This window comes from Erinaceus europaeus, chromosome 2 (assembly GCF_950295315.1).
Source record: "Erinaceus europaeus chromosome 2, mEriEur2.1, whole genome shotgun sequence".
Lineage (NCBI taxonomy): Eukaryota > Metazoa > Chordata > Mammalia > Eulipotyphla > Erinaceidae > Erinaceus > Erinaceus europaeus.
Window position 1 is genome coordinate 193705660 of NC_080163.1, and position 23391 is coordinate 193729050.

General features: G+C 43.3%; 1 protein-coding gene across 1 annotated transcript in view; it reads left to right on the top strand.

Annotated features, from left to right (window-relative positions):
* The first annotated feature begins 917 nt into the window (after window positions 1–917).
* NDNF (neuron derived neurotrophic factor) overlaps window positions 918–23391 on the top strand; it is a 45725-nt gene continuing 23251 nt past the window's right edge. The window contains exon 1 of the mRNA XM_060186085.1: window positions 918–1290. The gene's annotated coding sequence lies outside the window, so the exon portion shown is untranslated. The remainder of the gene's footprint in view (window positions 1291–23391) is intronic.

Below are 23391 nucleotides of genomic sequence, written 5' to 3' on the forward strand. Positions count from 1 at the left end.
TGTGTGTGCGTGCGTGTGCGTGTGTGAGCACGCGCGTGTGAGTGTGTGTTAGTGTGTGTGCGTGCGTGTGCGTGTGTGAGCACGCGCGTGTGAGTGTATGTGCGAGCACGCGCGTGTGAGTGTGTGTTAGTGTGTGTGCGTGCGTGTGCGTGTGTGAGCACGCGCTTGTGAGAGTGCGGGCGGGCGAGTGAGGTGCAAGCGCCTGTTGCTCCTGTGTGACAGGGCGCAGCTGTGAGCGTGAGCGAGCGCAGTGCCTGTGAAGGCGCCCGCCCGCCGTGTGCGAGTGTGAAGGGAGTGTAGGGGCGCCCTTGTGTGAGTGTGGGAGGAAGAGGAGCATGTGAGGGCAGCGCGTGTGAGTGGTGTGTGAGGGCGTGAAGGGGTGTGGGGCGCCTGTGTGTGTGAGGCGAGTGGGCGCAGCCGCGTGTGAGGGGAATGTGAGGGCGCGTGTGGAGAGTGAGGCGAGTGTGAGCGCGACGCGTGTGTGTGTTTGTGTGTGTGTGTGTGTGTGGCGAGTGTGAGCTGTGAGCGAGGCGTGTGTGTGTGTATGTGCGTGTGAGGCGAATGTGAGTGCGGCGTTTTTGTGTGTGAGGCGACTGTGAGCGCAGCCGCGTGTGAGAGGAATGTGAGGGCGCGAGTGTGGAGAGTGAGGCCAGCGCACGTGTGCGTGCGTGTGTGTGTGTGTGTGTGTGTGTGAGCGCGGCGTGTGTGTGTGTGTGAGGCGAGTGTGAGCGCGGCGTGTGTGTGCGTGTGTGTGTGTGTGTGTGTGAGCGCGGCGTGTGTGTGTGTGTGTGTGTGTGTGAGGCGAGTGTGAGCGCGGCGTGTGTGTGTGTGTGTGTGTGTGTGTGTGTGTGAGGCGAGTGTGAGCGCGGCGCGGAGCCTGTGCGGGCGCGCACGGGCGGTGTCTGCGCGCAGCGGGTGACGGGCGGGGGTGAGGGCGCGCGGGGCGGGCGGGGCGGCGGGGCGGCGGGGGGCGGCCGTGAGGGCCGAGCGGTGACACTGGGCGGCGGCAGGAGGGCGCACACACAGCACTCGGCGCCGCGAGCCGCCCGGGAGCGGACCAGCCTCCACGCCGCCGCCGCCGCCGCCGCCTTCGCCCTCAGCCCTCAGCCGTCCCCGCCGCCCCTGCGGAGGCTCGCCCGCAACTTCAGCCCGCGGCTCCTTTTGAAGTTTGCGGCGGCGCCCGCGGAGTTGGAGCGCTCGGCCCCGCCAACCTCCCGCGACTCCTGAGAGAGAGACAGACAGAGACTTCGCCTCTTCCCCTCGCCAAGAGCCGCCGCACCTCGCGGGAAGGTAAGGAGCCTAGGAGCGGCCGCCGGGCGCCCTGCCCCGCACCCGGGGGCGCGTACGGGATGGGAGGGTGCGGGCGCGCGTGCCAGCAGCCGGGGTCGGGGGGGCGCCCCGAGGTGCGCGGACAGGTGCCCCGCGCCCGGGCGGGACCGTGGCCGGGACTCGGGCTTTCGGGGCGCCGGGGTGCACGCACCCCCGGCACGGCCGCTCCCCGCCCGGGTTCCCGCGCTGCTCGCGAGAAAAGGCTGCGGCGCCCAGCGGAGAGCGAGGGCTGCGGGCTGCGGGCTGCGGGCGGCCGGGTGGAGAGAGGCAGCCTCGGGAACCTCCCGGAGCTCCCGGCCCCGCCGCCCAGCGCACAGTCGCGCAGCGCCCCGCGAGCATCCTTGGAGAAACTTCCCGCGCGGGGCAGCCCGCCGCCGGCACCCGCGGTGTCCCAGGGAGGATGCGGGGGAGGCGCAGATGCCACCCGGGCCCCTTCACCACCACCCAGGGGGCGCCCCTTCGCTTCCCTTCCCGCCGCAGGACGGGGAGATGGTTGGGGTGCCCTCGCTGCTTGGGCGCGTGAATGGGGGGGCTGAGAAGGACTCGGAGACTTGCACCCCGAAACTCAGCACACCGAGCGAGCGAGCAGTTCCTGGTCCCCGTGGTTGGCCTGCGGCACCGGAGAAACGGCTGGATGTGGGGGGCCCGCGGCATGGTGCGCCTTAGGGCACCACCACCACCATCACCCCCTTTATTTTTCTTCTTCCCCCCGCACCCCTATTTTCGGGCGGCGGAGAGAGGCTGCCCCGCAGAGCCCCACGCCAACTCTGCGCGCGTGGCCGGGTTGTTCCCGCAGCTGTGCGCGGGTCCCGCTCTCTTCTCCGCATCCCTGAGCGCGCGCTCCCCTCGCAGGTCTCTTTCGGGGCGCTGTCCATCTCCTGCTCTGGGTCCAAGGAGCTGCCCGAAACTTGGAAATCTGGAGTGCACCGTGAACCTGAGCAAACCGTCTGCTTTGGGGCGGGGTGTGTGTGTGTGTGTGTGTGTGTGTGTGTGTGTGTGTGTGTGTGTGTGGTGTGGTGTGTGTGTGTGTGTGTGTGTGTGTGTGTTAATCAATTTATTTATTTATTTTTAGCAACTTAGCGGGTTTGGAAATTTTTGTTTACGTCTCAGCCTTGGATCTGGCGAAACCACGGGGAGAGAATCCATCCGTCCAGAGTCGTGGCTGCTGGTTCCCTAACTCGCTACCCTGACCTCCGCCTGCCACCCTTTTTCCTTCTCTCCTTCCCAGTCTCCCTTCCCCCTCCCCCCCTCTCTCCTCCTCCTCCTCCTCCTCCTGCTCTGGCCTCGCTTCCTGAACCCTTTCTCTTTTTCTGAAGGAGGGTAAGCACCGCACCTCCTTCTCTCCTCCTCCTCCCACCCGGTCCCCAGCGCCCGTGGGAACCAGGGGAGTCGTCAATGGAAATAAATAGGACCCCTGCTCCACTCCCCGCCCCCTTTAAACAAGAAAAATCCTCCCCGGGCTCCGCACAAGTAGAGATAAAACATCCCTCCCGAGGGAGCGGTTGTGAGGATTTGATGGGATTGAATTGTTTTATTATCCTGAAAGAAGTGATGGATGGACGCGAGGGCAAATAAGTGTACCGAGGGCGTCCGGTATTTATTATTATTCATGATTGTTTATTGAGAGCGATAATAAGGCCCTAACCCTAGCGAAAGGCTGTGTGGAGGTTTGGTTTTGATTTTATGTAGGTCTGTGATGACCGTGGTTTTAGAAAGGGAAAACACCCAAAGAGTATTAATTCCTTACACTCAGTTCTGCATATGGGACTGATCACATACCAAAAAAAAAAAAAAAAAAAAAAAAAAAAAAACACAACTGTCATTTTACCAAAGTTTTAATCCGTGAACTTCAGAAGGCTGCAGTCTTAATAAATGCCCCCATTTGCCTCATTCGGTTTTCTTGAAGTTGCTAGAGAGAGGGAAGGAGAGGGAGAACCTTGGCAATATAATTAATTAGGGTCCCAATTCCCACTCTCAATCTAACCCTAGGATTATCCAGGATTATATTAAAATACCCTATCAGCTACCCTTTAAAAGTGACTTTATCGAGTGAATTTAAATTCTGGGGAAAGAAAGGTCAGTTGGGAATGAGGGGCCCAGGAGTTAAGAGAAATTAGTATTATTTCCAATGTCTCTCCCAAATCCTTTACTTCTTCCTTGAGAGAAGGAAATGACAAGTGCTATCTGTACACAATTCAGGACTTCAGCAAATGTCCTTAATCTTTACCACACGCCGGAAACCAACAGCTGGCAGCTTTCTCTCTATTATTGTTTTCATTGTTATGTCAGGACGTTCTATTTAGGAAACCTGTATGTTGAAGACACAGGCTTGTCTTCAACTGTTTTAATTAGTAACAATCACTTTTTAAAAAGAAGAAGGTAGACCTCTGTAATGGGCCTAAATTGCTATGAATTATGTGTGGTTTAAATTACACATTTAATGCAGATGAAATGAAACCCTGAATATCAAACATCTTTTAATCACTTGCAGATCCAGCTTTTATCTTTCAAGATGTACCAAAATATGTAATTGGAAAATGCCCTTCTAAGAATGAGAGGAGTCTTCCCCGCCTCCAGCCCATACCCACACCCCACCCCCATACACACCCTGAGTTTATTTTTCTGGGTCTGTTGCACATTCATGTGGTAAAGTTAGAACCATGTCCTAGTCTTGGCAGTGCCATTCTGACTGGTCGCTGCAATTCGAGTAACCACAGTGGGTCAGCCTTCACCTAACAAAATACAGGGGATTGTATAATCAGCTTCATGAGCTGGTGATTTAGATTTTCCTTTTTCTCACTTGAACTTATTGATCAGACTCTGATTTTGTGTGTGTGTGTGTGTGTGTGTGTGTGTGTGTGTGTGTGTGTGTAGGAGGTAGGGAATGTGTTGTAAAACTCTAAGCTATTTGAAGGAAGAGGGGAAGAGGTAGAAGTGAAATGTGTCTGTCTATAGTTAGCTGCAAAGTACCAGAATTTTGACTTTTAAAGGGGACTGCATTTTTGTTATCACTACTCTTAGGACAGAACTTATTTTCCATGTTGATGTGACCCATTATAAGTTCATACCGGAAATGGATTATCAGAGAACATGGACTCTGCACCATTTTCTCTGATCAGAATTATTTTGATCTCTCTTGCTTAATTTTCCTCTTGGTAAGGTGGTTGATTCTTGTGACTTAGCAGAGCTCTCACACATTTTGATTTTTTGACACTATATATTTTTTCCAGGTCTTGCTTTCAGGGAGTTGTGAACCTCCTTAGTGGCAGTCTGTTAGATACTGAGTCTGGTCTGAAGAGTTACCATCAACCCAGTCAACAGGAAGAAAGTATAATATACACCCTAGTCCTGGCTCAGAGGCAAGTTTGACCTACAAAAATCATTCTGATGATTTGACCTTGAAACTATCTAGAGCATCTAAATATTTATTTTGGAATAGCAGTTGTGAAGACTGATTTATTCTTCCCCTGTTGGTCTCCACAATCACTTAGTAGAAGAAACATATTATAATTAGTAAACTATAAACCACACCAAGACTTTTCTTTGAAAACTGATTGCAGAATTAAACCCCTCTACTATTAAAAAACCCCATTCAAAACTCCTTTGCAAATTAAACTCTGAAGTGAAATCTGTTTTCTTTTCCCACTCTCTCATAAATATATATTACCATCTAGGATGCATGCCCACATCCTTCCACATGTTCTTTTCTAGAAAAAAAAGTAAATACTTTGTTCTCATTGCTAAAAAGAAGTGACATAGCATGACATTGAAAAAACCTGCTAGTATCATATTGACTCAGAGTGGTCTGTTGGCCTTATGTTCAGGTATATTTCTGGGGTACAAACAAAACAAAACATACCATTATGGTATGAGTTTGTGTTTGTCTGGCTGTGTAATCAGATTCATGTACCTCTTGCCACTTTGGAAGTAATATCTGACACTGTTGTTCCATAGCCCGCCTGTGCTAGAAGCAGGTGTATTTTTGGCTACTTGCTTCCTAAGCAGAGCACCTGGACCAAAAGTGTGCTATATCCACACCTTTCTCTCCCCTTTTGGTATGTTGCTGAGAACTGAAAGCCAACCAATGCAATTCCATGCATTTGTCTTTTGCAATGCTTGGAAAATATGACATCCACGGTATTTATTTATTCCAAATAAAACAATATTGTTTACTTTGCATTTTAAAAATTGACCGTAAGGTAATAGAGCAGTATGGGATATAAGTAATATGTTTCTGTAAATTTTTCCCCTTGGGATCAAGAGACAGATGGGACCACAGAACAGCTGGATAGTGGGTCCTGTTCCAATGGCAGTTATTTTTCTTATTTTTTTTTAAAGAACTCACTGAGCTAGATTTGATCTAAACTTCACTTAAAAGTCTGCAGGTCTTAAGTTTACAAGTGAAGAAACTTACAAGATTACATGTCATGATCCTCTGAGTAATTTCCAGATCCTTTTGGAAACTGATTTATTTTCACAAGCTGGTGAATGCTTCTAGACTTCCATTTATTCATCTTTTCCTAGAGCAGATTTGACCCTGACACACCTGTAAGGTTATATATATATGATATATATATATATATATATTTCTGAGGTGTTTGTTTTTAGTTTCACTTGTGGAGACTGCCAAAGGAATCATCTATTTTAAAAAAGGAAAATTTAAAGTTAACTCTTCTAATTATTATATTGAAAGAATTAGTTGTTTTTTATATGTATATAGTTGTGAGAAAAGCTAGCAAAATGGTTTTTTTTTTCGAAATAATGAGATTATATAAAGTTTGGAAGAGACTCAATGAAAGCGTGATGATTGCAATTACATATGATTAGAAATCAACTCATTTGAGTGGAATTTTTAGACACTGCCTCTGCATTGTGAAGATTTTATATAAAATAACAAAATCTACTTAGCAACATGCCGTGTGCTCACATCGGCTTTCTCATATCACGGAAAGTAGTGACTGATTGAAGTAAATGGCGACTGTACAAGTTTCTGTCTTTTGATATTTCTTCTCCCTAACATGAAGCCGATGTAAACACCGTCTTCTTCCAGCTGTGTGCTCAGACAGCATGTATTCCACAATCTAAAAGCACAGCCAAAAAGAAAAAAAATACAAATTGTATTTAAATGGGTGTTTTATCAACAATGAAAAACCTCCTGAAGTACATCTTGTCGGGGGGGGGGGGTTGTATGGGACTGAAATTTATCATTTTGGAAAAACAAATAGTGCAAAGCTGAATTCGGAACTCAAAGTATTTGTAAAGTGGTCTGTCCTGCTTTTGAAATCACTGTGGAAATCACTGTGGCTGTTTGAAGTTTTTTTTTTTTTAATTTTTTATTTAAGAAAGGATTAGTGAACAAAAACATAAGGTAGAAGGGGTACAACTCCACACAATTCCCACCACCCAATCCCCATAATCCCCCCCACTCCCATGGTAGCTTTCCCATTCTCTAGCCCTCTGGGAGCATGGACCCGGGGTCATTGAGGGTTGCAGAAGGTAGAAGGTCTGGCTTCTGTAATTGCTTCCCCACTGAACATGGGCGTTGACTGGTCGGTCCATACTCCCAGTCTGCCTCTCTCTTTCCCTAGTAAGGTGTGTCTCTGGGGAAGCTGAGCTCCAGGACACATTGGTGGGGTCTTCAATCCAGGGAAGCCTAGCCAGCATCCAGGTGGCATCTGGAACCTGGTAATTGAAAAGACAGTTAACATATGAGGCCAAACAATTTGTTGAGCAATCATGGATCCCAAGCTTGGAATAGTGGAGAGGAAGTGTTAGGGAGGTACTCACTGCAAACTCTAGTGTACTTCTGCTTTCAGGTATATATTTTGCAGTAGTTTATGGATACGTGTGCACATAAGCTCTCTCTCACAGAAACTGGTGTATATCTAGATTATGGGACTTTGTTAGAAAGTGAACTACCTGAGATGAAATTAGAGTGTACTATAAAAGGAAAGGTCTCACCCGAGTAATGAAGTTGAAGGGTTGTCATTCCACACGTGAAGTCTCTGGATACAGTCTGAGGTGAAGCATATTGAGGTGGCAATCGTTGCTTTGGTTAGGTTGTGATCAGCGGATGCAATATTATTTGGTTCAGATTGGGAGATGCATACAGGAAAGTGGGCCCTATCCAAGGGTTCCAGGACTGGGGGAAGTAGGGGCTCTATAGTGGAGATGTGAGGTCCCTGCTGTCTTAGGGTTCAAAAAGACAATCGATAGTTAATGTTATCATCACATTATTTGGTAATTGGGTTAACTTTGAAAAGTCCTTTTGTTATGGTTTGCTGTACAGTATCCAGTATCTTGTATATAGCTGTGCTATTGAATGCTTCTAATCTACTTGGTCTAGGCTTTTGAGAGAGTCTGCATATCAAATACACAGCCTATATATTAAAAAGATTCAGTTTGTCTTTTGAGAAACTTTGAGACATACAATTGATTTCCCCCTGTCATATTAATTAACTACTGATTTATATGTCTACATTTTGCTAGGAGTGTACATAAACACCATTCCCACCACCAAAGGACTGTGACCCATCCCTCCCGCCCACTCCCACCCCCCACTGGCCCAGGAAGCTACATGTCTACCCCTCACCACTGGGTTTTTACTTTGGTGCCCTACTTACAATTTGATCAGGTTCTGCTTTTAGTTTCCCGGCTGTTTGAAGTTTTAAGAAACTGTGAGAAACCTCTATAGGCAAAGAGCAATGATGGTTTTAGTAGGCAGTTGGCAAACAAGATGTGGGGTATTGTTCTGGCACTTATTTGAAAAGACTGCTTAAAAAGGGGAAAGTTGATGGAAAAGAGCTTGATTCATTTAGGCTTCATGTCACCAGGTTAGGTTATATAAGCACTTGATGCACCTAATGAGGAGAGGGTTGCTGTTGTAAGCACCTTGCAGATAATGGGCAGTACCACTGCCATACATGCGCTCTTGGGCAGTGGCTTTGATTGCTCTCTTTTCTTTAGTTCATTTGCTTTAAGGCCATTAGCATATCCAAGTGTAAAATTGTGCATTTTATTCCAGTGATAAAAGGGTTCTGATTAAATTATTAGAACAATCTTATGAACAGATACATAACTTGATCCGTTTCAGTTATCTTATTTAAAATATAAAGACAAATGGTCCATTTTTACTTACTAGGATTACACCCATATTTTGCCAGGATTTATTTATTATGTGTTTAAAGGTTGATTTTACTTATTTCATATGAGATAGAATGTCAATAGAGAGAGAGAGAATATGAAACCAGAGCAGCACTCTAGTGCATGTGGCTCCAGGAATTGAACCAGGAGCCTCAGGCATGCAAGTCCTGGGGTATTTTCCTGGCCCACCCACTATGTTTAGGTTTCAATTTCAGTGTCAGTCACATGTGGATAGCACTCATAATTTCATATTGCTAAAATTTCATATTCACTAAAATCCCCTGATAGCAAAAGCTTCAAGTTGGAATTGATTCAGTAGGAACTGAACCCTGTAATTGAAAAGGCATTCATTGCCACCCGTGGTGACAGACCAAAGTCAGCAGTGCCAGCTGAACACCAGGCAAAACAGATAAAGACACTACTAGTTACTTTGCACTTTGTCCTCCCAGAGTCCCTTGGGAATACCTTAGGTCTAAGGGTGACCCTTTCAAGTCTGCTAAAGCCCAGGATGAAAACATACTAATTTTTAAAAATCTTTTCTTAAATGAGAAATAAAACTCTGGCACTGTAATAACTGCAGTCACAAGATTTATTGTACTAGTGATGAGCTACCCAACAGGTTCATTAAGAGATGACCTGAAAAGTATTAAGGAAGCCACCTGTCTCCAAAATGCCACCAAGGACTCACAGGATACAAAAACATCACCTATAAAAAAATAAACAAAAATAATAATATCTTTTTAACTTATAAAATAATTTTGCTTTTCACTGGTCCCTATATATAAAAATACCCCTGAGGGGAGAAACAGAGGGAATACAGAGTATTGGGATAAAGATGTTAAAAACAAGATAAAGCCAGATTGGGAGGAGGCTAACATAAGACAAGATTTTAGAGAGAGATCATGTGCATCTTTGTCTCCCCTAACCTCTGCTTCTTCAGCCAGTCTATTTTTAACATATATATATATCTTTTAATTGTTCCCTAGTGCTCTGAAGTTTCTCAGACTCTAAGTCATAACCAGGATCAACTTTTTTATCCATCCTGCTCTGCTGTCACCATCTTGAAATTCTTGATTTTTGAATGAGGGAATCTTCCATTGGCCTCCATTAGTTCTGCAACTTGCCTTCATTCAACCTGGGTGTATATTTAAATGTAGATTAATCTTAATGTTGAGGGATCAGAAAGGTCATTTGAGATTATTCTTCCAAGGGTAGGCAAGTCTCTGTATTCAAAAATTTGTCTTTTAATCTTTGTGAGAATTACAGGTAGGTGTGTGTGTGTGTGTGTGTGTCGCATGTGCATGCACGCATGGTTGCTTCTGGAGATACAAAGAACTTTAATGGGGTGTGCAGTTTGGAACTATCCTCCTGTAATCTTATAATCTTGTATACTATCATTAAATCAATAGCAAAATTTATTTATTTGTTATTGCAGAGAAATTGAGAGGGGAGGGGGGTGATAACTAGGGAAAGAGATAGAGAGGCATCTGCAAGCACTGCTTCACCACTCATGAAGATTTCCCCCTGCAGGTGGGTTCTTATGCACTGTAATGTGTACACTCAACCAGGTGTGCCACCTCCTGTCCCCTCCACAAAAAAAAAAAAAAAAACTTTTTAAAGACTTGTCTTTTAAGTAAAATGAAAAAATAGGATATGCTTTGAGAATTGAGGTGGTTAATATCTTTCCATAATATCTGTGTGTCAACTTATTATGTTATATATGCTAAACTTACTCAGCACTTTAAGCTACTTGTGTATTAATGCAAAAATAAAAAAAGGAAGTGGACTTGCCAGGTGAGATACCTCACCTAGCTTGCCATGCCTTACCCTGGTTTTATAGTTTTTTCTAGAAAAAGATCAAGTAGTTATACTTGAAAAGGGGTTCAGCAGCTCCATCAGTGATTGAGTTTTTAAATTTCTAGGGTATGCTATCTCATTTAATCAACTTAGATTAGGAATCTATAAGCTGGTCTTGTCACATAAAGAGAAACTGCAATAGGAGTTTTGGTCAAGCGATGACTCAGACCCTTGTGTATAACTAATTAGAGTTCTCAAAAATAAATTGTAATCTGATCCAGAAAAAATGAGGTAGGAGTTTCTCATTTTCACTCATTTCATGCTGACCAAGCATCCAGTCAGCTTCTCATGGTGTCTTTAAAAGAGAGTCTCCTCTCATTACCGTGTAAAAAGAAATCATCAGGGAGCCTGCCTATGTGTGTTTGTGTATAGAAATAAACGATGGAAGTATGACAGAGGTGACAACTTTTATGAATAAAAATACTACAAAGTGGTACTTATGACATTTCAGTCAGCTCTGCTTGTAAAACCTCTCTGAAAATCAATAGAAAGTTTGAGATGTAGTCTCATCAATAATCCCATTGTAGCGGGCCTTAAGTTATTTTGTGTCTGGTGTAGGTTAATAACAACTCGAAGAGATTCCGAGACCACACATTACAGAGTCAGAGGTCTTGAAAGGACTTGAACTAGAAACTGAAAGAGACCTTCACTAAATTAATCCTTATTATCTTTGAGAGTATCCTTACTTATTTAATATCATCTCTGTTCCGAAGAAATAGCTATAATACCTTACTATATTCAGAAAATATCAGTATTCTAGGAGCTTTAAAAAAATGTTGTCTAGCTTTCTTAAAACTCATGTTTTTGAACATTTTGAAAATTCTATTTGAAATGTTTTATGTAAACTTGCCAAATTTTAAGTTATCTAAGTCATTTGAATTTTAAATCCTAAATTGATTTGAATTTTACAGTGCAAAATGGAAATGATTCTATTTATTATCATATTATTATAACTACATACATCCTATGGTTGTTTGCAAGGTATTTGCATATCTGTCATTTTCTTAGGCTTCAAAAATGTTCCAGTGGTAGCCGGGCAGTGACACAGTGGGTTAAGTGCACATGGCAGGAAGTGCAAGGACCGGTGTAAGGATCCCTGGTTCGAGCCCCTGGCTCCTCACCTGCAGGGGGTTCACTTCATAGGTGGTGAAGCAAGTCTGCAGGTGTCTATTTTTCTCTCCCGCTCTCAGTCTTTCCCTCTTCTCTCGATTTCTCTCTGTCCTATAGCAATAATAACAACAACAACGATGATAAACAACAAGGGCAACAAAAGGGGAAAATAAATAAATAAAATTTTTTTTTAAAGTTCCAGTAAGGCAGATATTATATATTCCTTTGCCTGAGATATTCAAGATACAGTTGCAGTTAACAGACTTACTTAAAATCACAAAAAGTATTTTGATTTTCCTGGAGAACACAAGGTGAAACTTGGACTGGGGGTGAGGTACTGCACCAAAGCAAGGGACTCTGGGCAGTGAATGGAATAGGGAGCCTGGATGGGGGGGAGGGGGTACAATTCCAGGATGAGAGTGAAAGTAGTTTGCAGACATCCATGATGTGGAACTGGCAAGTGGGTGCCCTGTGTAGATAACCTTGATGTAAACCATTAACAATTCCCCCCCTCAATAAAATGAGGGGGGAAAATCTTTTTCCCTTAATAAGGTCTATCTTGTATAATGACCACCAGACATTGTTGACTCCCAATATTCAATAGCTTACAGCGCTTTCCTTAATGTCTCCCTTAAAAACTAACAAACAAAATAGAAGATGGGCTGGGAGATGGATCAGTGTTAGGATGTATGACTCATGATGAATGAGAGCCTGGTTTTGAGGCCCAGCACCACATGGGAGCACAATGGACAGCAGAGGGAGTTCCAGGGATGGTAGAGTAGTACGTTAGCATATCTGTTTCTCTCTGTCTCTCTCAAAAAAATATGGAATGAAAGCTGGGTTGGGAAAAGAACTCAGCAACACCTTGCATACAGGAGGCTCTGAGCTTCTTCCTGGCACCATGTGAAAGAAAACAAACAACAGTAACAAAACAGTAATCTGAGAGGCTGTGAAGTGGGGAGAGTCCTGGATTTGTATGTACAAAATTCCACTTTCAGCCCCTTGAGTTGCATTTGTCCAAGTGATCTTCTGGTTCTCTCTGTTCATCTTCTGTTTCTCTCAAAAACAAACAAACAAATAAAAACCAAGCACAACAACAAATCAGAAGAGGCTTTGAAAGAAAGAAAATCCACACCTAATTGTGTATCTTACAATTTTTAAGAAAGAAGATAAAATCATTATAGATCTGAAGTTCCCTATTGAGTCAGTACTTTATTCTGTCATCTTCCTGAGTGTGATTAAGTTCATATGCTTATCTAGTTTCATTGAATGTACTGAAAACACTTCATTAAAAGTAACTGTCAGGCCTGTTCACATCATCTGCCTTTTGCATGTCCTGGTCTATAATCACCCTTAATCCAGAAATAATAATGCAGAGTATCCTAGGAATTGAGCTTAATCCTCCATTCTCTCATCTCAACACGTGCATTTAAATCTTTTGATGGATCTAGTGTGTGAGGGGCCTGAGCTCGGGCGCCTTGAAGTCCACTTTAATCCAGCTCTTTTAATTAATCAACATTTATGTACTTAAATATAGTATACCAAGTCTATCAGAAAGAATTTTAAGAGTTTCACTTTTGTGATTTTTTTTTTTTTTTTTTTTTTTTTTTTTACTAGAGCACTGTTAAGCTCTGGCTTATGGTGGTGCTGGGACTTGAACCTGGGACTTTAGGAGCCTCAGGCATGAGAGTCTCTTTTGCATAACCATTATGCTATTTAACCTCTGCCCACTTTTTTTTTTAATTGAAGGAATGTATACTCAGAGCTATGTTCTATACATCAAAAAGTTTGAGACATTCAGTCCATTGTTCCCCTCTCATATTAATTAATTAGTTGTTTCTGAGATTTTAAGTTAATAGTAGTGTATATTAATACCATTCCCACCACCAAAGATCTGTGTCCCACCCCCCTCCACTCCGCCCCCCAGAGAAACTGAACATCTACCCTCACTGTCCTCATAGAGATTTCTTCTTTGGTGCCCTACTCCAAACTCAAGTCAGGTTCTGATTTTCAGGGTTTCTTTTTTTCCCTTTTGTTGCCCTTGTTGTTTTATCGTTGTTGTGGTTATTACTATTGTTGTTATTGATGTCATTGTTTTTGGATAGGACAGAGAGAAATGGAGAGAGGAGGGGAAGACAGAGTGTAGGACAGAAAGATAGAAACCTGCAGGCCTGCTTCTCTGCTTCAGATGTGACCCCCCCTGCAGGTGGGGAGCTGGGGGCTGGAACCTGGATCCTTACGCCTGTCCTTGTGCTTCTCACCATGTGTGCTTAACCTGCTGTGCTACAGCTACTGCCTGGCCTCTCCTCTCTGTACTTCTTTCTCAACTTTGGTTTATGAATGGGATCATCTCATACTTGTCTTTGTGAATATTTTTAATCATATAATAATTCTGGGAATAAGTGTCTCCACTCTTAGATGTGGAAACTGAGACTGAAAAGAGATAAAGAGACTCACTGGGGATACAAAAGCCAATAATGGTTTAATCAAAAGTTCTTCAGGTCCAGTCATCTCATTATTTTTTAAAAGATTTTTTTGATATTTATTTATTCCCTTTTGTTGCCCTTGTTGCTTTATTGTTGTAGTTATTATTGTTGTTATTGATGTCGTCGTCATTAGATAGGACAGAAAGAAATGGAGAGAGGAGGGGAAGACAGAGAGGGGGAGAGAAAGACAGACACCTGCAGACCTGCTTCATGCTTGTGAAGCGACTCCCCTGTAGGTGGGGATCCAGGGACTTGAACCAGGATCTTTACGCTAGTTCTTGTGCTTTTTACCACCTGCGCCTAACCCACTGTGCTACTGCCTGACTCCCCAGTCATCTCATTCTAATTCCAGTGATCTGTTTCTGTTTTACTTTGGCAGTCTTTTTAACTCTCCCAAACTTGAATGAATGAATGAATTAATTAATTAATCTGATGGTAGAAAATAGAAAAGAATAATAGAGCAAAAATTAAATCCACGCATTTATAAAAAATTCACTCCTGAATTGACAGGAACCCAAGACATGGAAAGATCTCACCTGAGCAATTGAGACATGGGCTAGGAATAAGAGTGAAAGATAGAAAAGGGAAATATATTCTTTAAATAATGGTGATTCTCTAAGCTAGCATAATGTGAGAAGTCAGTGGCAATGAAGATTATCATTTCACCTTTCATGATATGACTTCTCTGAATTTGTCATTTGGTTTTGGTCTTTGATTCTAGAAAGAAGAATAAATAGAAGAAATGAGTGTTTGAGAACTGCTATTTTAACTTCTTTTTTTTTTTTAAGACTAATTGAAGTTTAAAACATTTTCACCAGGGAGCTGGGCTACCCACAGCAGGTTAAGTGCACATGGCACTAAGCACAAGAACCAGTGTGAAGATTCGGGTTCCAGCCCCCAGCTCCCCACCTGCAGGGGGGTCGCTTAACAGGCAGTGAAGCAGGTCTGCAGATGTCTATATTTCTCTCCCTCTCTCTGTCTTCCCCTCCTCTGTCAGTCTCTCTCTGTCCTCTCCCTCTCTCTGTCTTCCCCTCCTCTCTCAGTCTCTCTCTGTCCTATTCAACAACAAAGACATCAATAACAATAGCAATAATAAAAACAAGATAACAAGGGCAACAAAAGGGGAAAAATTAAAATAAATACAAGAAAATAAAAAAAAACATTTTCACCATTTAAGATGCCTGGGACAGATATCCCACTCAACTATTTTTGGATTAGATTATTTAGATTGCAGTTGGTTTTTATTTTATCCTGTGCCTTGGCACTAGAAGCCATCTTACATCCTCTTTTTGCCCCAACTGGCTTTAGTACTTTTCTGTCCAGTTACTGGGGCAGGAGGTGTGAGGGGGGAGAAGCTTCAGGACCAGGACCATCAGATATTTGAGGAAACATGGGACTGAGTTCAGAGATTCAAACACTGCTTCTGAAGTCTGCTGTGGTCTGATTTATTCTATGGTAATGATTTCTTCTAGATAGCATCTTATCAGAACTATGTCTATAAATATCAGTAAGTACATGTACAGATCAGAAGCTTTGGTGTAACTGGGATGCTTGTCACAACCTCCTAAGTGTTCACTGGTCTGTTGACAGGCATTGAGTAATCACAGACATTTTCTTCAGAAGGAATAAACCTGCATGTTTAATGTAAAGGAGGTAGAGAAAAGGCAAAGTTGTAAAGGCATGTGGATATAAAGTAGTCCTCAAAGTAAAAGGAAGAAAAAATGTGGATAATCACTATTTCTTCCCTGTGTTTAAAATATGAAACTTTGGTAATGAGTGAAACTTAGAGGATCCTGAGATAGCTCATCTTGTAGAGCATGCATTTTTTTTTTAAGAGCATGCATTTTTTTTTTTAAGAGCATGCATTTTTATCATAGGCAAGGACCTGGATTGGAGCTCCCAGCCACTACATGGGAACACAATACGTAGGAGAAGCTTCACACATGGTAGGATGGTGCTGTGATACCTCTGTCTCTCACCCTTTTTCTAGAGAGAAAAAAAAAAGAATCTGGGAGTCAAATGGTGTAGATCACACTTTACAATGTGTAAGGACTTTGGGTTCAAGCAGGGGGGAAAGGAAAGCTTCATGAGAGGGAAAGCAATGCTGCAAGTGCCCCTCTTTCTCCCTCCCTCTCTCTCTTTCCATTCCCTCTTCCAATTTCTCTTGTCTCTATCCAATAAATAAAAGAGAGGAAGGAAGGGAGGGAGGAAGGGCTGGAGGAGAAGAAGGAGGAGAAGAAGGAGGAGAATAAGAGGAAGATTAAACGTCAGAAAATTCAAAACTCCAAAATTGTTTGGAGATAGCTCAGCTAGTAGAGTACATGACTGTTGTGAAAGAGACTCTGGGTTTGATCCCTGGCACCACACAAGAGTACCATGGACAGCACTAGGGGGAGCTCCATGGGCACTAGAGTGGTTCTGTGGTGTATCTTGTCTCTTTTGCCTGTTTCTTCTTTCCGGAAGGAAGGAAGGAAGGAAGGAAGGAAGGAAGGAAGGAGAAAGAAAGAGAAATGAAGAAAAGAAAATTAACTTAAACTGAAAATCCTAAAGATGAAAACCATAGCACTGCTCCTATCAGATGGCAAAGTCATAATATAGAAAAAGAAAATGACAAAAAAAAATTTGGCATCACCAAGACCTGGCACATGTGAGACTTCATCACGTAAAGCAGACTCGTTCAGATTATCTATCTGAGAGAGACACCACAGCATTGATGCTTTCCCCAGTACCATAGCACACACCTGTGTGAGGGGCTCCAATCTGGTCTGCTCATGTGACAAGGCAGGCACCCTGGCAGCTGAGTGTTCTTGCTGGCCCTGAAACTGGAGATAATAGCACCATCTGTTACCTGGCTGCTCAGTATAGATTGTGAGCTCTCAGCACCCACATCTCTGGAGAGCTTCTTAGAAAGGATCATCTCCAGGACACAGCCCAGAGGCCTTGAATCAGAACCTGCTTTTGTCCAGGGAATCTGGGTGACGTATGAACACCTTAAGGCTTGAGAAACACAAGTCTGTACTATTCCTGTTCTCAAGTTAGAATGCTGTCCCATCAAACCAGATCTTACCTGTTTTTTAGAGAAAGGATTGTCTACTGAGTAATGAGAAAGTTGAGACTTCGGGTTCCCTCACTTTCTGTTATACCCTGCTTGAAAGTGGTTTAATTTAAACATTTTATTGAGTGCCTACTTTATTCAAGTACTTAAAAATTAAGTTCATATAAGTCACAGGAAGACATTTTTTCCCCTTGCTTTTGGTAGAGAAAAGAAAAAAAAAAAAAAACAAAGAAATAACTGTAAGAATCTGTAGAATCATGTTGCCTGGTTTCTCCAGAGGGCTGTAATCATGTCTTATCAGCCCCTGAATGGCCCCAGGGAGCCCACAGTGGGTGCTTAATAAACATGAGTTCACTTCTTTTTTTTTTTTAATTTATTTCTTTATTGGGGAATTAATGTTTTACATTCAACAGTAAATACAATAGTTTGTACATGCATAACATTCCCCAGTTTCCCATTTAACAATACAACCCCCACTATGACATTTGTCATCCTTCATGGACCTGTATTCTCCCCACCCACCCACCCCAGAGTCTTTTACTTGGGTGCAATATGCCAATTCCATTTCAGGTTCTACTTGTGTTTTCTTTTCTGATCTTGTTTTTCAACTTCTGCCTGAGAGTGAGATCATCCCATATTCATCCTTCTGTTTCTGACTTATTTCACTCAACATGATTTTTTCAAGGTCCATCCAAGATCGGCTGAAAATGGTGAAGTCACCATTTTTTACAGCTGAGTAGTATTCCATTGTGTATATATATCACAACTTGCTCAGCCACTCATCTGTTGTTGGACACCTGGGTTGCTTCCAGGTTTTGGCTATTACAAATGAGTTCACTTCTGACAGTGTAAGAGAGCTCAGATAACAGGCCATCTAAATAAACACCACACTCCTCAATCCTATTAAGAATCTCCCCAGAGATTTGAGAGTGGTCTTTTCTTGGGGGGGGGGGGAGTCCTTCACTCCAGACAACCAGGAAGTGTCCTCCTCCTGTTCTGTCAGGATGCCTCCTCCTGTTTAAGCCACTCTTTTCAGCTATTTCACTGAGGTCCTAGAACACCAAGCCCACCAGGAGTCTGCCCCCCGAGAGCTCACGTGTAGGTTTCTGAGCCCTTCTCACCTGATAATGAGCCTGAGAGTGCATGGTCTCCTGACCCATCCTGGTGCTCTGGGTTGAACCCCAGCTTGTGCTTGTCTTCAGCCCTTGAGGTCACAGGGCCTCACTGAGTTTGCCTATCTTCTTGTCCCCACCCTGTGCCCTGTGTCCCTCTGGGTGGCTGAAGGTTGCTATTAAGTGAGTCACATTCCTGAGTGTGAACGACCCAAGTGCCAAAGAAATTCTTCCTTCACATGCAAAGACCTGGGTTCAAGTCCCAAGGTCCCACCTTTGAGAAGCAGGGGTGGGGAAGGGCTTCACCAGAGATGAAGTGGTGCTATAGGTAGGTGTTTTTCTTTCTCTCACACTATCTTCCCCATATCTTTCAATTTCTTTCTGTCTCTATCAAAAAAAAAAAAAAAAAAGAGAGAGAGAGAGAGAGAGAGAAATAAAAGGAAATAAAGATAAAAATGGCCATTAAAAGCAGTGAATTAGAGGTGTAGGTTCTGAACCCCATCAATAACGCTGGTGACAAAGTTCTTCCCATCAGTCTACCTCAGTTTCCTCATCTGTACAGTGTCCCTTCTAGTCCCAACATTGTCTTGCTCCCTGTATATTATTCGGCTCCATTCAGGTCCTTGCTTAAATGTCACTTTTTTCTAAGAGGTCATCTTTGACCACTGAGCTCAGAAAGTTTCTTTCTCCCCAACCTTCACCTCCCCGACACTCCCCTCCAGCCACATGGTATGTTTTCTTTTATTTTTAATTCATTCATTTATTTTTACTTTGGATGAAGACAGAAAAAATGAGAAGGGAGGATAAGAGAGAGAAATAGAGACCTGCAGCACTGCTTCACTGCTTGTGAAATTGAGAGGGAAGGGAGGATAGAGAAGGAGAGTGACAGAGACACCTGCAGCCCTCCTTCACCACTTGTGAAGCTTCCCCCTGCAGGAGGGGACCAGGGGCTTGAACCTGGGCACTTGTGCTTGGTAATGTGCATTCAACCAGGTGCATCACTGCCCCACCCTATCTGTTTCATTTACATCTTAGATCAGCTGCTCTCTGGAATCTCTATGTGTGACTACACACTCATTCATAATTTATTTCATACCTCTAAGCTGGTTCTGTCTTCTCCCATCCTGCTTCCTCTCTGAATCCTGTTCTGTCCTCAATGACTCTTGGAGATTCTTCCATCCAACTTTACTAAGCAAGTATGTGAATCACCCTTTCTCTTTGGTGTGTTATCTCACACTGTAGGGCACTTTGATGCATATTTAATGTCCACTAGGCCTAATTGCAAACCGCTGAAGGCTATAGGTCCACAGAGCAGGGACTCAGCCTGTGTTGCCCTTGAAAATTCGAGTCTCATTTTCCAGGCTGATGTATACTATGCTCAGTATTGGTGGCAACCCGCCATGCTCCAATTGTAGCTAAATTTCAGGAGAGAATGGGTGTGCAGTTGCCTAAGTGCTTTGGGGAAACATTGCACAGGAAGTCATTTTTATTTTTATGCAGATCAACAGGAAATAAGGCTTAGTTGCCAAACTAAAGCAAGAAAAGCAACCAAGCATATTATTCCTCCCTTAAGGGTTTTCATTATTCCAGGAATTACTAGCTTCTCCTAAAGATGGTGGAAATGGTCCCAGCTATTTCAGTTGCAAACACAGAGGATACCATAGGAAGAAGATAACATTCTGTTTGAGTCTTACTTTGCATTATATTCTCTTTTTTGTCTTTATTGGAGTTTGGGGGGTTAATGGGTTACAGTACAGTTGTTGGCACATAGTACAATTTCTTATCTCACTAAGATAGGTGTCTGGAGAACATTCTCACCCCCAAATTAGTTCCATCATCTTGTACCGGGACCTGAAAGCCCCACCCCCACCCCTCTCCCTGCCCTCTGTCCCCAGAGTCCTTTGCTTTACATTATATTATTTTAAAATAATAATTAACAAGATTGTAATATAACAAGGATATAATTTATGCAGTTCCCACCACCAGAGTTCCATCTCCCATCCCTTCCATTGGAAACTTTTCTAGTCTTTATCCCTCTGGGGGTATGGACCAAAATTCTTTATGGGGTGCAGAAGATGAGAGTTCTGGCTTCTCCAATTGCTTCTCTGCTGGACATGGATGTTAGCAGGTCAAACCATACCCACATTATATTCTTGATTGTTGAGTTTTATCCTGTCTTCTGATCACCCAACACATACATCTTAGGAGAGCTACTCCTCCTTATAGTACAGAACACAAGCCTGGCTCCCTAGGTCAAAGACTACACCTATCTTTAGTCCATTTATTTTGGTCATTTTTATTATTGATTACCCCCCCTTTATTGCCATTAATGTGGGGGGATCAGGGTCCCCTGCTTTCAAATCGGCCCCTCTTTCAGGCAGTTCTTACTCTAGGAGCTTGACCATCTCTTATAGTGTGATCACCTGTCCTTGGCCCCACTCTGAACTGCACACTCTGTTGATCTGAGGGGAGGGGTTGACAGAATGGAAACTTTATTCAGATCTTTGGCATGTTTTAATTTTACATTGCTTCTCCATAGTAATTTAATTTCCTTCCAAGATGACAGTTGGCAATCCCATAGAGGAGTGGTGGTGGTGAGGGAAGGTTGGGATCAAGGCAGTGGAAGTGCCTGTGCCGGTCCCTAATCCCCAGATTATTGACATAATGAAGTCTAAAACCCTTGGTTATCATTCAACTGTGTAATGACAGCCTGCCTTTAGAGAGCCCTGGTCCCCAGATTCTGCACCTAACAGAGATCTTGTGCTTAGCGGAACAGTAGAGTTAGCATAGGGCACTTGTTATCTCCAGTTAATGCAGAATAAGACCTCATGTAGAATACTTGTGACAGAGGGTACTCTAGGGCCTGATCAGAAGCTCTTCCTCTCCACTTGCTTCATTTCATACTTTTCAAACATGGAAACATACCAAGCCATACCACCCATGCTCCATTTCCCTCCAGTGTCCAGTTATCATAGCCAATGGTATTTCTGCATTCCAAACAATGACCAACTGAAGTCAGTAAGCATTTTCATTGTTTGCAAGTGGAAGTGCAATCAACTGCTTCTGTAAATAAATATAGCTTTATTTTATCTTCTTGGGGTAAGACCTCATACAAGCATAATTTTTTGTGGAATATTTGTATTAGTGATTTAACATTGATTTGCAAAATTATAAGATAGCAAGGGTATAATTCCATACCTTTCCCACCACCAGAGTTCTGTATTGCCATTCCCTCCACTGTAAACTGCATTAAGGCTCCCAAGATCACAGATATGGGTTGACTATTATTTCTATAATATCTATACTTGTATATATTTGCCCTTTTTTTTCCCCTATGGTCCTGCCTTCTCTTACTTTCTGAGTCACACCTACACCTATTACTACTTCTTAATGCTCTTCCTTTTTCCTTTTCAATTTTTTTTTTAAAAAATTCCTTCTCGGTTATCACTGGGACTTGGTGCCAGCACTATGAATCCACTGCTCCAGGCCATTCCCCCCATCTATTTTATTCGATTGGGTGAAGAGACATTGAGGGGGAGGGGTAGCTAGAGACTGAGCGAAAGATTGACACCTAAAGACATGCTTCACTGCTCATGAAGCATCCCTGTTGCAGTAGGGAGCAGAAGCTGGAACCTGGTTCCTTGGACAGGCCCTTCTGTGTGCTACTATGTGCACATAACCAGGTACACCACTACCCAGCCCCTGTCTCTTTTTTTTTTCTCTTTTTTCTCCATGTCCTGATGGAATTGGAGTTCAAAACCATCTCTTCATCTTCCCATAACATTTCTTCCCCTCTGGAAGTATGGATCAAAATACGTTATGAGATGCAGAAGGTAGAAGGTCTGGCTTCTGCAATTGATTCTCCACTGGACCTGGATATTGGCAGGTTGATCCACACCCCCAGCCTGTTTCTATTTTTCTCTAGTGAGGTAGGGCTCTGGGGAGGTGAGATCCCAGGCACACTGGTGAGGTCTTCTGCCCAAGGAGTTCAGGATGGTATCTGCACCTTGGTGGCAGATAATTGGAGTTGGAAGGTTGACATCTCCAGCTTGGCATCCCTGTATACAATCCAAATGGAGGTACAATTTGTCAGCTTCTGGGCCACTTTTTTCATTCAGTTAGAGACAGGAAAAAAGAGATCAAGAGAAGGAGAGACACCACAACACCCTAGCTTCCTCCACTGCCATGACTGTTTCTTTTATGTGGTGCCAGGGCTCAAATCTGAGCCCAATGCATGTCAAGGCACCCCACCCACCTATCTAGTGAACTAATGCTGAGATTAGCATAGATAGTTTTTTTAAAAATTTTTTTTATTGCTGCATCTCTGCCTTGAGGGATCTGTCTGTCCATGCTGGGAATAAAGTGTTAAGACAGAGACTGGGTGGTAGCACTCTGTAGAGTGCTGACATGCAAAGACCTGGGTTCAAGCCCCTTGCCCCCACCTGCAAAGGAGAAGCTTTGCTAGTGGTGAAGCAATGATGCAGGTGTTTCTGCTCTCTCTTTCTGATTCTCTCTGTCTCTCATCCTCTATGAAAAAGAAAGAAAAAGAAACAATGGCTGCTGGGAATGGTAAAAGCATTCAGGGATAAAGCCCTAGAAATAGCCTTAGTGGCAATAAGAAAATATGGTAAGATGCAAAACAAAATGACCAGATAGACTCCCTTTACTTAGTTCACTGGCAGGACCCTTCCTTTGGCCTGCGGCTACTTTTTTGTTATTATTGTTCTGTACAACTAAATCAGATTTATTATCAGATGGGGCATGAGTGAGTCAAACCAAGTCAAATGCCCTCGAGTTTAAAAATAGAAGTCTCAAGACTAAATATTTGCTCTTACCAAGGAAAAGAAAATAACAGAAGTCTCTGCGGCAGGCCATTCCTTGAAATTACCCTCCCTCAATTGTAATCTTGTACTTTCCACCACACGCTGTAATTAAGCATTGGATTTCATGTATTCCAGATGCAGTCGCCTCTCAAGTAAATGCATAATGCCCAGCCGTCTTCTTGGTTATTATAAATTGTCTTCATGTCTGTGACCTACATGTGATTGGGCTACTTTGGACAGTTACTAAGTGAATGTTAAGGACACCGTGGTGGTATTTTAATTATATACTTTGTGTGACATCTTTAGATGGATAAATCTGACCAGACTCATATGGACCTGCCTTGACATTTTTACAAGCTGTTTTTTTTTTTTTTAATTTTGTATTCTTTTACAAATATTTGTACTACAGAAAAAGCTGCAAATACATTCACATTTCTGGAAGGAATTTGCAGGACGTTGATGTTTGGGGACACAGG